The sequence below is a fragment of the Copadichromis virginalis genome, linkage group LG14, assembly GCF_057382275.1.
Source record: "Copadichromis virginalis isolate Kocher_CV1m ecotype Utaka linkage group LG14, C_Virginalis_male_GT1.1, whole genome shotgun sequence".
Classification (NCBI taxonomy): domain Eukaryota; kingdom Metazoa; phylum Chordata; class Actinopteri; order Cichliformes; family Cichlidae; genus Copadichromis; species Copadichromis virginalis.
This window is the reverse complement of record NC_140631.1, coordinates 284,567-296,409: the sequence shown is the minus strand read 5'-3', so window position 1 is coordinate 296,409 and position 11,843 is coordinate 284,567. Positions and strand designations below refer to the sequence as shown.

General features: G+C 38.5%; 1 pseudogene; it reads left to right on the top strand.

Annotated features, from left to right (window-relative positions):
* Positions 1-898: 898 nt before the first annotated feature.
* Positions 899-3,216, top strand: LOC146693146 (spastin pseudogene; annotated as a pseudogene).
* Positions 3,217-11,843: the final 8,627 nt, after the last annotated feature.

Sequence of the window (11,843 nt, the reverse complement as noted above, 5' to 3'; positions counted from 1 at the left end):
ATTTCAGCCTTTCACTATCACAGTTTTTGGTTATCAGGTAAAAAATGAATGAGAGTTTGGAAAAAGGATGGAAAAGGTTTAGGTCAAATGTAGTACTAATGTATCATAAAGGGAGATGTGTAAGTAAATCTGGGATTCTGGAAAGGCACAACATAATGTAGTTAAACATGCTGTGGAGAATTTAAATTGTAAATTGATATTGGAGTGTGCAGGCCCTTCATTAATTACAACACAATGCCACAACTAAAAATAGACAAAATATAATTACATTCCATAATTAAAGTGTAATGCCAAACTAGAGAAGCAATTACAATGGTGCGTAAACAATGGCAGTAAATTAAGCCCACGGGGGATCAGCTAAGGTTTGCAGCAAGCCTGAGTGTTTGTGTGTTTACAATTTGAATCTTAGACTCAGACCCTGTGACAAGGTCTGTGAAAACCACGTTTTTATGCCTGAAATACTACAGTACTACACTCCCACCAGATGAGCTCATGCAGCCTGTCACGAACCGGGACATACAACCATGACAAAACAGGAGATGCACACACAATTTATTGTGTTATTAATTTAGATCAACTGTGCTAATATAGTATACCAAAATGAAAACAATAACTCAAATTTCAGATATTTGAGGTTGTGCTGAAAATAATGGTGCCAAATAAGGCAAGAAAAACATATTTTAAAGGTGAAATATAGAGGTAAAATCAAAAATAGTCAAGAACGGCCAATTATACCCTGGACCACAGAGGGTTAAATTTGAAAACGGTTTAAAAAAAAACATCCCCATTCTAAAATGTCATGTGACAATCTGATTCATGAAGAGTGATGATGTCACAAGGACATGTGATGATGTCACAAGGACATGTGATGATGTCACAAGCACATGCCTTTGAGCCTTTGAAGTTTTTCTATAAATAGGGGTCAGGAGCAGCAAGTTTTAGTCAGTTTGTTCGCAGCCTTCAAACGTTCGACCAGAGCTATATTTGAAAGTATTTGTAAACCTCTGTAACATCACGCTCCAAAGCCCTGTGACGTTTCTGTGTTCTGTGACGTTGTCCCAAAGAAAGACCTTTAAATGCGATAAATAGCCTAAACGTTTTCGTTTATGACTAGTTTACCGTGTTATGACTGTGAACAGGGGGGAAGTCGCGCAAGAGAAATGTCGACCAAAACAATTGCAAGTAAGCCAAAGTCAGTTCCTAAAAGTCAACCCGCAGGTGTTTCCACCACCATCAGACCCTCCACTTCTGTAAGACCTCCATTAAGAATAACTGATGCAAAGAAAACCGCTCGGGTGGGAAAAACTCAGAATGGAAGACCGGCAGCTGTGAAACAGCCCCCGAAGAGGGATATGAAAAAGAATGTGGACAGTAAACTGGTCAGCTTAATTACAAATGAAATTGTATACAGTGGAGCGACTGTGTCATTTGATGACATCGCAGGGCAGGATCTGGCAAAGCAAGCACTTCAAGAAATTGTCATCCTTCCTGCCTTAAGACCTGATCTCTTTACTGGTCTGAGAGCTCCTGCACGTGGCTTGCTTTTATTTGGCCCACCAGGAAATGGGAAGACCATGCTCGCCAAAGCAGTTGCTGCAGAGTCTAATGCAACATTCTTCAACATCAGTGCTGCTAGTTTGACCTCCAAATATGTGGGAGAAGGCGAGAAGCTCGTACGAGCACTCTTTGCAGTTGCAAGAGAGAGACAGCCCTCAGTAATCTTCATCGATGAAGTGGACGGCTTGCTCTGTCAAAGGAGGGAGGGGGAGCACGACGCCTCTCGCCGTTTAAAAACTGAGTTCCTCATTGAGTTTGACGGGTTGCAGTCAGGAAAGGATGACAGAGTACTTGTAATGGGAGCAACGAACAGGCCCCAGGAGCTCGATGAAGCAATATTAAGGCGCTTTGCAAAAAGAGTATATGTGACCTTACCCGATGAGAAGACAAGATTTACGCTGCTGAAAAATCTTTTGGGAACGCACGGGAGTCCACTGAGCCAAGACGAACTGTCCTGTCTTGCAAAAGTGACTGAAGGATATTCAGGGAGCGATTTGACAGCATTAGCCAAAGATGCTGCACTTGGCCCAATAAGAGAGTTGGCACCAGAACAAGTCCGTGTTATAGCTGCTGCTGAGGTGCGCAACATTAAGATAAAAGACTTTGAGGATTCTCTGAAGCAAATCAAACCAACTGTTAGTCCAGCAACTCTTAACATGTACACCAAATAGAACAAAGATTTTGGTGGTCCTTCTTCAATAAATCCAAATCCAGTCAGGCTGGATGAAACAGAGTGCAAAAATAAAGAGCTTCTTCAAGAGAAAGAGCAACAGGAAAAAGAAAAAAAACGTATTCTCCAGGACTTGGAGAGAAGAAATCTACAACTGAACAAATTAATACAATGAAGGACAGAACACCTGAACTGGAAGGAGAAGTATTGGAAAAACGACGTTCAAAGATGCAGCGTAGGATCAATGAAATGGCGAAAAAACACTCAGAGGTCATTAATGAGATGTTGTTGAACTCAGACAACTTGAAGTGTGAAAACGCTGAAATGCTTGCACAAAAGCAGCAACAAGAGAAAATAAATGAAGACCTGCAGCGTAAGCTTCAAGAAATCACAAGAAGAAATGAGCAGTTAGAAAAGATGCACAAGGAAAAACAACAGCAAAATACAGACAAGTGCAATCTATTAAAAGAAATGGAGCAAAGATGCCAGAAACTTGAGAAGGAAGTTGAAGAAACAACCGATCAGTTGAGAACCCTCATCCTAGAGAAAAAAGTGGTCGTGGAAAAGCTCATGGAAAAGAAGAAAAAACGTTTCCGCTTCTTCTGGAGGAGGGACACTCCTGCTTTTTCTACTCTTTCTATTTTTTCTACTGCTGACGTCACCTCGTCTCCCTCCACCTCTGTTCCATCTTAATTTTCACCTCTCCTCTCCCCTTCTCTCCTAACACTTCTTCCCTCTCTCCTTCATCTTTTTTCACCCCAACCAGTCCCGGCAGTTGACTGCCCCTCGTGAGCCTGGTTCTGCCGGAAGTTTCTGCCCGTTTAAAGGCAGTTTTTCTTCCCCACTGTCGCCTAGTGCTTGCTCAGAGGGGATTGTTGGGGTTTTCTCTTTTCTTTTTTTTCCCCTTCTTATTACCATTTTCCTTTATTTACCGATTTGTTTTGTTTACTTTTCTTTTACGTTGTTTCTTTATTTACTTGTTTAACTTTTTTTCAACTTATGTAATAAACTAATAAACCAATTGAATTTATCCTCTGCGTATTTTACATCTAATCTTTAAAGAATATTTCCAAAACATTTTCAAACATCACGATCTGTCTTTTGTTTGCTTGTTAAAACCCCGTAAATGGTGAAGTAAAAACCCTGTGATATGGTTTAAAACATCAAAATAGACTAAACAACTAGTCTAAAACTAAGAGACACAGGATAAAGTTGGTGTGAAGGTTTCAGTCTGTGAATGAATCTAAGCACCATCACCTTAACTTTAAATTCATCTCTGTTACCCTCTTTGTGACTGAACTCTGACCGTGAGCACCACAGCCACTGCGCACCAGTCACACGCACTTTAAATCCATCACAGTAAACCAGTTAGTTTACCTCAGTTTGTTTTGCAGCACATTTCACAACATGCAAAAGCATAATGTGCCATGTACAGACTCAAAATCTGATTTAAAAACATGAGGACTGACCTGTAAGCTTTACATTTACAGTTTATCACATACCACTGAGCAGTTCTTACCTGTAATTCTAAGCCCTCTTCTTCCTTTTCTGGTTTAAAACATCAAATTAGACTAAACAACTAGTCTAAAACCAAGAGACACTTAAATATTAAGTTAAACCTCTGGGGTTGCCGGACGCGCCGGCGCGTCAAAATCACATGACCAATTTAAGACGACACAGCTACAAGATGCAGCGATTCAGAGGCTGTATCCCAATTCAGGGTCTGCAGCCTTAAAGGCCGCATTTTAAGGCCGATTACGTCACCATGCCAGTCTCCTATTGCCAGAGGCTGAAGTGTGTGTGCAGTCACCAGGTGATAATCTGATATCGTCTACTTCCCCACTGATGTTAAGTAATATGAAAAAAATAATGAATCCCACCTTAGGCCGAATGTGTGACTCTCTTCGTAGTGGAAGAGAGAATGAATCTTCCCATCCGAATTCACGGCAATCAGTCTGTCAATCAAATCCTGTGGAGTAAAATGAGAGGCTTTGAACAAGAATGCACCGGATAGGGTGCAAAACGAAAACTGTGTGGAAATTTACAATGGGTAAGGTGGAGAACGTATATCAGTCTCAGTGTGAGAGGGTTTATTTGAATGCGTTTGAAGTAAAACAAATGGGTGGGTGGTGTTTGGAGGCCAAATAAAAAGTGCAAACATGCCCTCAGATGGATGACAAAAAAAAACTGCAGTGTGTGGAAAAGAAGAAGAAGAAAAACACTTACAGGTATGGAGGTTGGCATCTCCCTCAGGGTGTATTCGCTTTTGTTGGCCAAAGACTGTCGGCCCAGCAGTTGCCACACCGACTGGGAAGAGGAGAGGAGGTTGACCAAGTACAGGAAGGACTGAAGAGGAAAGTAAATACAGCAGCTGTTAGAGAGAAAAAATGTATTTGCTTTTAAAGACCATTGTGAATGCATTTGTGCACGTCATGGATTGATCAAATCCTAACACATAATAATAATATAACACTATTCAACTACAAACACTACCGATAATATGACAAATAATATCTGTAGTATTCAAAGCAAAACAAAATGTAAAAAGAATTTATGATTGCAAAGATAAAACATGGTTTACCACACTCTCAAAACTGAATAAGACATATATTCTGAGCAGAGTGGTTGAGCAGAAACCTATTGCAGCCTGAAGAATATTAAACTACAGGAAAGCTCCCTGCATTTTTCACTGGGTCTGGTAGAACAGGGAAAACATATCATCAAAAGCATCAAAGGAAAAAAAGAGAGACACTTGCACAAACGAGCTACAACTTAGATTATATTAAACAGCTTCAAAGAAACGTAAAGAAAAAAACAAGATACGATGGATTTTTTTTTCTAAAATAGAAATATCTATACTTTCATGTGTCTTCTGATGTTTCTGTGCATGTGTGAACTTATCTTCATATGTACTACCAAACCTCCTACTGTACTTAGCACAGATTAAAGCAAAGACTCGAGTTAATTCACCAAAGTGCTGGTGTGTGTATATTTAGTTTTCCTTTGACCTCAGCATATATGTATAACCCACTGATAAGGCAGACTTTAAAGTCGCCTGTGGCAGGACACAGTTTACACATCACTGGCTGTCCGTATTCACTTGGCTAGTCTCTCTGAGAGAGATGACTTGGCTGCTGTCAGAGGCCAAGCATCAGACACACACAGACAGGCTCACGCTGGAGCTTGTTGAAGCTTTCCTGAGAGAAATTCTGCCAAAAACATAACTAAAAATGCAGTCTTATGAAAGTAAGGCTTATTTGCCCAGACACCCATAAACCAATCAGCAAAAAGCCTTTCTTGTTAACAAAATCACTATTGCCAGTTTCTTAAATATGAATATTCACAAGTGAATTTTCTACATGGCTGCTGGTATCACAGCAACACATGGACCACTATTCTGAGTCCTGGGTTAATAATAATTGGAATCAATTTAATTTTAATCAATTTAAACACCTTTGTAACCAGTGAGCTAAAAACATGATGGAAAAGCAAAACTTCTAAGAGATCTGTGTCTGTACTATTATGTAGATATCTAAAAATTGGGGCATTGTGGGCTCCAGGAAGTTTCTCCTTCTCCCTCTCTCTCTCACACACACACGCACGCACATACATACAATACCTTAATGCAACTCCTATCTGTGGGGTCAATGGGAGTTGGTTTGGGACGGACCACTCTGATGTCGTCACTGCTGCACTCAAGAACAGACCATAGCTCTAGTACCAGGGCCCGAATAAAGCCTGAGACAGAACACGGAGAAATTTGTTGTACCAAACATTTATTTGAAATAGCAGCAACTAAAATTATTAACAGTGCTTTAATAAATAAACGACTGACTTTGTTATTGTGTCCAATCTTTTAAAGAAATCTGTCTTTGCATTGCTGGCACCGTTTTGATTGGAGGATTTGAATCTCAGGAAGGAAGGAATTTATAATGCCACTCCCTTTGATCCCATTTAATCTCTTCCCTGTTGCACTTTGGCCTGTCAGTAACTACATTTGAATTTTGCAGCTCAAGCTTGCACATAAAGGCTGGATAAAAACGTTAATGCAATCAAAATGTACGCAGCCCTCGCTGGAAAACTGGGGATACAGTACAGTACATAAATGATGAAGCAAAGACAAAACATTAGTGTCATGGAAGAAGAAATAGTCAGTGCATCACGGGAAGCTCCCAGCAATAAAACCTGCATTTGTATTGACACATAAACCTTAATTTGTGAGCAATTTTCAGTGTATTTCAGTTAAATTAATGAGACAAATATAACAAAAGGGATTTTATACTTAGAAGAAGAATATGAAATTGAAATATTAAACTAAGAAAACTATAAATACTGCAGTTCTAGAGTTACAGATATACAATTAAGCTTTGCATATCAGTGCTGTATAACCCAGGGAATGTACTTTTTTTTTTTATATAATTGAATAGTAATGGAAATCATGAACTGTTTTTCAGAGGTCATAGATCAAATGAGCAGTAGAGTTTTTCTCACAGAATGGTTCTTTCACATAGAAAGCAGTGTGTGCTGCAGGTTTAGCAAATGGCCCATCATTTGTATCTCCAGTGTCTGTTGAAGTGTACAGTATCTGTGTGTGTGCATGACCGTCGGTGCTCTCTGCTCACTCGGGTTCAGAGGTACAGGGAGGAGGCTCAGCAGGAGTAGAGGCAGCTGCTTCATCACAAACATGCCAGGTGCAGGCGGTAAAGGCCCTTTCTGTTTCCTCTCAACCCTCCTGCCAAAGCCATAGAACTCTGCCGAGGTGAACCAGACAACACAATATAGACATTTTTCCCTGTTCCTACATGGAAACACAAGATCAAACGGGCATTTTTTTTTGGCATAAATATGTATATCATATCGGACTCAGTTTGTTCCTGTTATTGTTTTTGCACTGTACTTGTCATCCATTCCAGTGAAACGATGCAGAAGGTTGTAGGTTGTGCAATAGTGCCATCTAGAGGTGAAGTAACATCACACTGCCCGTGCTCTTGTCTCGTCACGGTGTTTGCGTGTTTCTCCCTCTCTGCACACTCAGCGTTATATTCACAATATGTGGAAAATATATTGATATTGAATGTTCAAATATGAGGATATGTATAATGTATAGGTTGACTTTGCTCTACCTACACTTCTGGCAGAGCAGCAGTTGCAATGCGAACACATAATTAAACGGTGTATTTATAGGAACAGATTTCTTGCCTATGGCAGACAAAGTGATTTTAAACGTGTAAAAGGTTTCATTCACAGATGATTTATTACTATCACACCCTGGAGACTTTATAAAGAGCACTGCTGCAAAAGCAGCCTAAACAAACTTGTACAGTAGGTCACGCTGGTTTAGTTTTTCATCAAAATGCTTTTTTTCTTTTACTATTATTTTTGAAAACGTTACAGCACTGGTGGACATTTCCTACCAAATAAGAACTAGACACTACTGTTATGTAGTGGTTAATTGGAAAACTGTTTTATCACGAATTTCTTATTTAGAAATAATTAAAATTTTATTTGATGTTTTTTTTTTTTTGGATGGATACTGTTATTGCAGTGATGCTGTAATTAAACTGTCTTCACCCCAGTAGAATAATTGCATGACTCCATCACTGAAGTGGAGGGTTTGCTTTGGAGGGGAAACGCACAGTGTCTCTTTAGTAGCATGGTGGTTGGATCCCACATTTGTTTCTTATGTAACATTGTAAATAGCTGCTAAGACAGCATATCTATTGGACAAGCACATATTATACATACTTTGCACGTGCAATATTTAAACATGTAGGCTAGAGAATGACTTTCAGTTGTATTATTTATTAGACGAATACTAATTATCACTGTAAATATGAAAATCTGTACAAAACATCAAAGCATTAAGAATACTTGCAATAAAAAGAAATTTTCTAAATGGTGCTGTTTGTCTTATTATGCAGTAGACTTGAGATCTCAGTAGTTATTAGTTCAAGATCAGGACACAGTGTTTAAGGGATTGTACATTTCAAAATATAATTTACTTTGAAGCGATCTGATCCTATGCCATGACATTTAAAACATTAACATAATGCTCACTTAAATTGAAAAAAAATCTCTCACTTTGTGATTTTTAAAAAAGCAAATAGAATGCATTTATCAAACACTTTTAGTTGATGTTTGTTATGGAGTAGTGGCAGAAATCTTTAGCCATTCCTCGTTGCCTCAGGAGCAATGATTTTATTGAACATGTGCAAACATAAATGGAAATATACGTAAAATAGAGTTTATAACAATATAACAAGCTTGAAAGTCAATATTTGGCATTGTAACTGTTATTCTTCAGTTCTAGTTTTCTTGTCATTTCCACAGGAACAGTTTTCCAGGCTTCTTGAAGGATATTCAGAGCACGTCTTTGGGTGTTGTCCGCCTTTTGTTCCGTTCTCGTGTCACAATGATCCCACACTGCTTCAGTAATATTGAGGTCTGGGCTCTGGGGAGGCCAAGCCATGACTGATGCTGTTCTATTGTATGTTTTTCTATCCAGGTATGCTTTTACTGTACTGACAGTATTTTGGGGATCATTGCTATCCTGAAAAATGATGCATTTGCCAATCACATGCTTTCCCAATGGCATTACATTGTGGATTAAAATCCATTGTTACTTTTCTATATTCAAGATTCCATCAATCAAGAGTTTCCCATCCTTAAGAATAGCTTCTTCTTCTTCTAACAATTTCTGACAAGGGTTCAGCAAACGGTAGATGAATCAGCTGAAGGGCTAGATGCACCTTTCAGGTCCTGTGTTGGGTCTTAACTCGATTTTCCCCTCTTATTTCTTAAGGACATGACTTTCAGATATTGTTAATTTGCTGTAGAGGGTGTGTGTGGTTGAAAGGCAAGGCCTGAAGAGGAAATGAGGGTTAGGTGAGAGGAATGGTGGAAACATTGGGGTAAAACTTGGATTCACTTATTATTAATTATTAAACACTTATTATTAATGGAGCAGTAACACTGAGAAAAAAATCATCAAACTTTTACTCCTACTGACAAAATTAATCAAAAGCATTTTTAATTATGAACATTAAAAGTACTATTGAATGGGAAAAATCACATCTATCTGGATTTCTTTGCTTGTTGATTTCCAAACTAATATAAGTATTTTTCTGTACCTTTGCACTGATTTAACTGCTTTAACTGAATTTATCCTGCCAATGCTTTTTTGCATGTGCCCTTTGCTGCTAGAAATCAGATCATCTTTTTCATATAAATCTATGTACAAAAAAATACATAGATAGCTTTTAAAGCTGGAATCGGTCTTTGACTTTGCCTTTATTCTTCATTGCTGTATTACCTTTCCTCCTTCTGACCTTACTCTTTATGGCCACTTTTAGCATAAATATAGCATCTGGTTTAGCAAACCTTATAAAGGGAAAATCGATCTGAGGAATGGGAACAAAGCAAAAGTCATCATGAACGTGTCAGTTGAGGCTGTTAATCAGTGGGATACTGCAGGTCACCCTGCTTAAAAGCTGTCCCAATCCCTCTTTACGTGAAGCCTTTGCTTTTATTATATACTTCATATAACATATCATATTTATTTCTAACCACCATGACACCACAAGAGGGAAGCATTAGGCACTGAGATGGTGAAACTGCAACTGATAAAAATGCAGTTCATACATATAATGCAGCAAGCTAATCGATCTGTTGAAATTCACAAACACTTCTGCAGAGTAGATACATTCATTTCATTTTGTAGAATAAAAATATAATTTCCTGCCTTGTTTAGTATCACTATAATAGAAGGACACCGGCGCTAACAGTAAAAGTAAAAGTAAAAGCTATTGATACCAATTATTTTTATACTATATCCTCACTTCACAGTGAGAACCAAAATCTGTTTCTTCTTTCTTTTGTACTAAACATGTTCTCACACTCTGGAGCCATTTTGGTGCAAAGTCAGCAAATTTTATAATTTATAAATTTTTCAATTTTATATTTTATATTCCCCTTGCCATAAGAGCTGGGTAACACCCAAATTTCTCATCTGTGCAGTATTAAAGGTTTATCCTATTCTATTCTAAAACTTTAAAACTGTTTTTATTCTAGTATATAACTTTTATGATCACTGAAATTAAAGTTAATATAGATATAGCTTAAAAATAATTGGACAAATAAGTGCCTGGAGATGTTACCAAAATGGCTCCAGAGTGTGAGAACATGTTTAGTACAAAAGAAAGAAGAAACAGATTTTGATTCTCACTGTGAAGTGAGGATATAGTATAAAAATAATTGGTATCAATAGCTTTTACTCAACAATGAACACATAAGGTGAAGTAAACGTAAATCACAGTCTGATAAAAACCCTTTAATAAAGCACATTCAGTACATGTTCTGAAGCTATTACTCTGGCTCTGTTTGGGGTCATTGTCACGCTACAGAATGAACTTAAGCGATCTGATTATTTTGCATGATAAAAGATCTAATTGTAGTTCTAGTCTCTAGTTTTGACATGCTCTCTGCAAAAAAACCCCCAAAACAACAAAAACTAAAACAGCGGGATGCTTCACCATGCTTCGCTGCCAACATCTGTGCCTAAAGAGTTGTGCACAGTATTGTGTGTTGTATCATCTGTTACCCTTGCTGCAGTGGGTTTTATGAAATTGTCACATTTTCATACAGTGTTGCTGTTCTGTCAAGTAATTACATCTGTATCTCTGCTGCTTTTTTCCCGAGGCAGAGCAGAGAGCAGGCTGGGGTGACAGCTGCAGTGACACTACCCTCCAATCACAGAAAACATACAGCGCCACATGGTGCATATTAGAGCAAAATCATATTTGACAACTGTGAGTTCTCTGCTCTGACATTAAACCATAACCTCTTTCATTAAGTGCTCACAGGGAGCTGCAGGACACTGCTGGTCAGAACAATGCAAACTATGATACAATAATGTCAATGAATTACATTCATTTTCTAGATTTTTTGTCATCCTTTAAAAATAGCTCCATTTTTTTACATGCTAAAATCTACAAATTATACAAATTTCCATCCCCATAAATACAACCTTATCTAAGTAACGCAGTGAGTTTATTTGATCAGTTTGTCCTTGTTAGCATTTACTGCTGGCTTACATTTAGCAGGACTTTAACCAACATATGGTAATCCTATTTCACGCCAGAGAACGATGAGCAGTCTCTTCGTTAAGAGTCTGATCAGCATTCAGTGTTATGTTAGCATGCAGGCTCTGTCCCTCAGAGCCGCCTCACTCCTCTCTCCCCCTCTCTGCTAGAAACAGGCCCTTGTGCTCCCAGCAGTCTCCTCCTGTTTTATTTACATCTTAAGCATTTAAGCTGATGCTTCATCCAGAGCAGTTTAGCGAGAGTAAGCAGTAGGAGGTCAGTGTCTGATTCAAGGACACTATTTACAGGACATATGGTTGCTTCAGGATTGAACCCATAACTTGTCATTTATAGAACAGTCCCTTTAATGTTCGGCCACCTGGCTGCTTTATTTGTGGCTGGGTAATATTGTGTAGAAGCGCTTTTATAAAAAATGTGATGAAAGTACTCTTAAGTCGAGTTGGTGTAAGTTACAGCAGATGCCATGCAGCTGGAAGCTGAGGGTGAAATCTCTTTTGAAGTAGTCTATTTTGGGG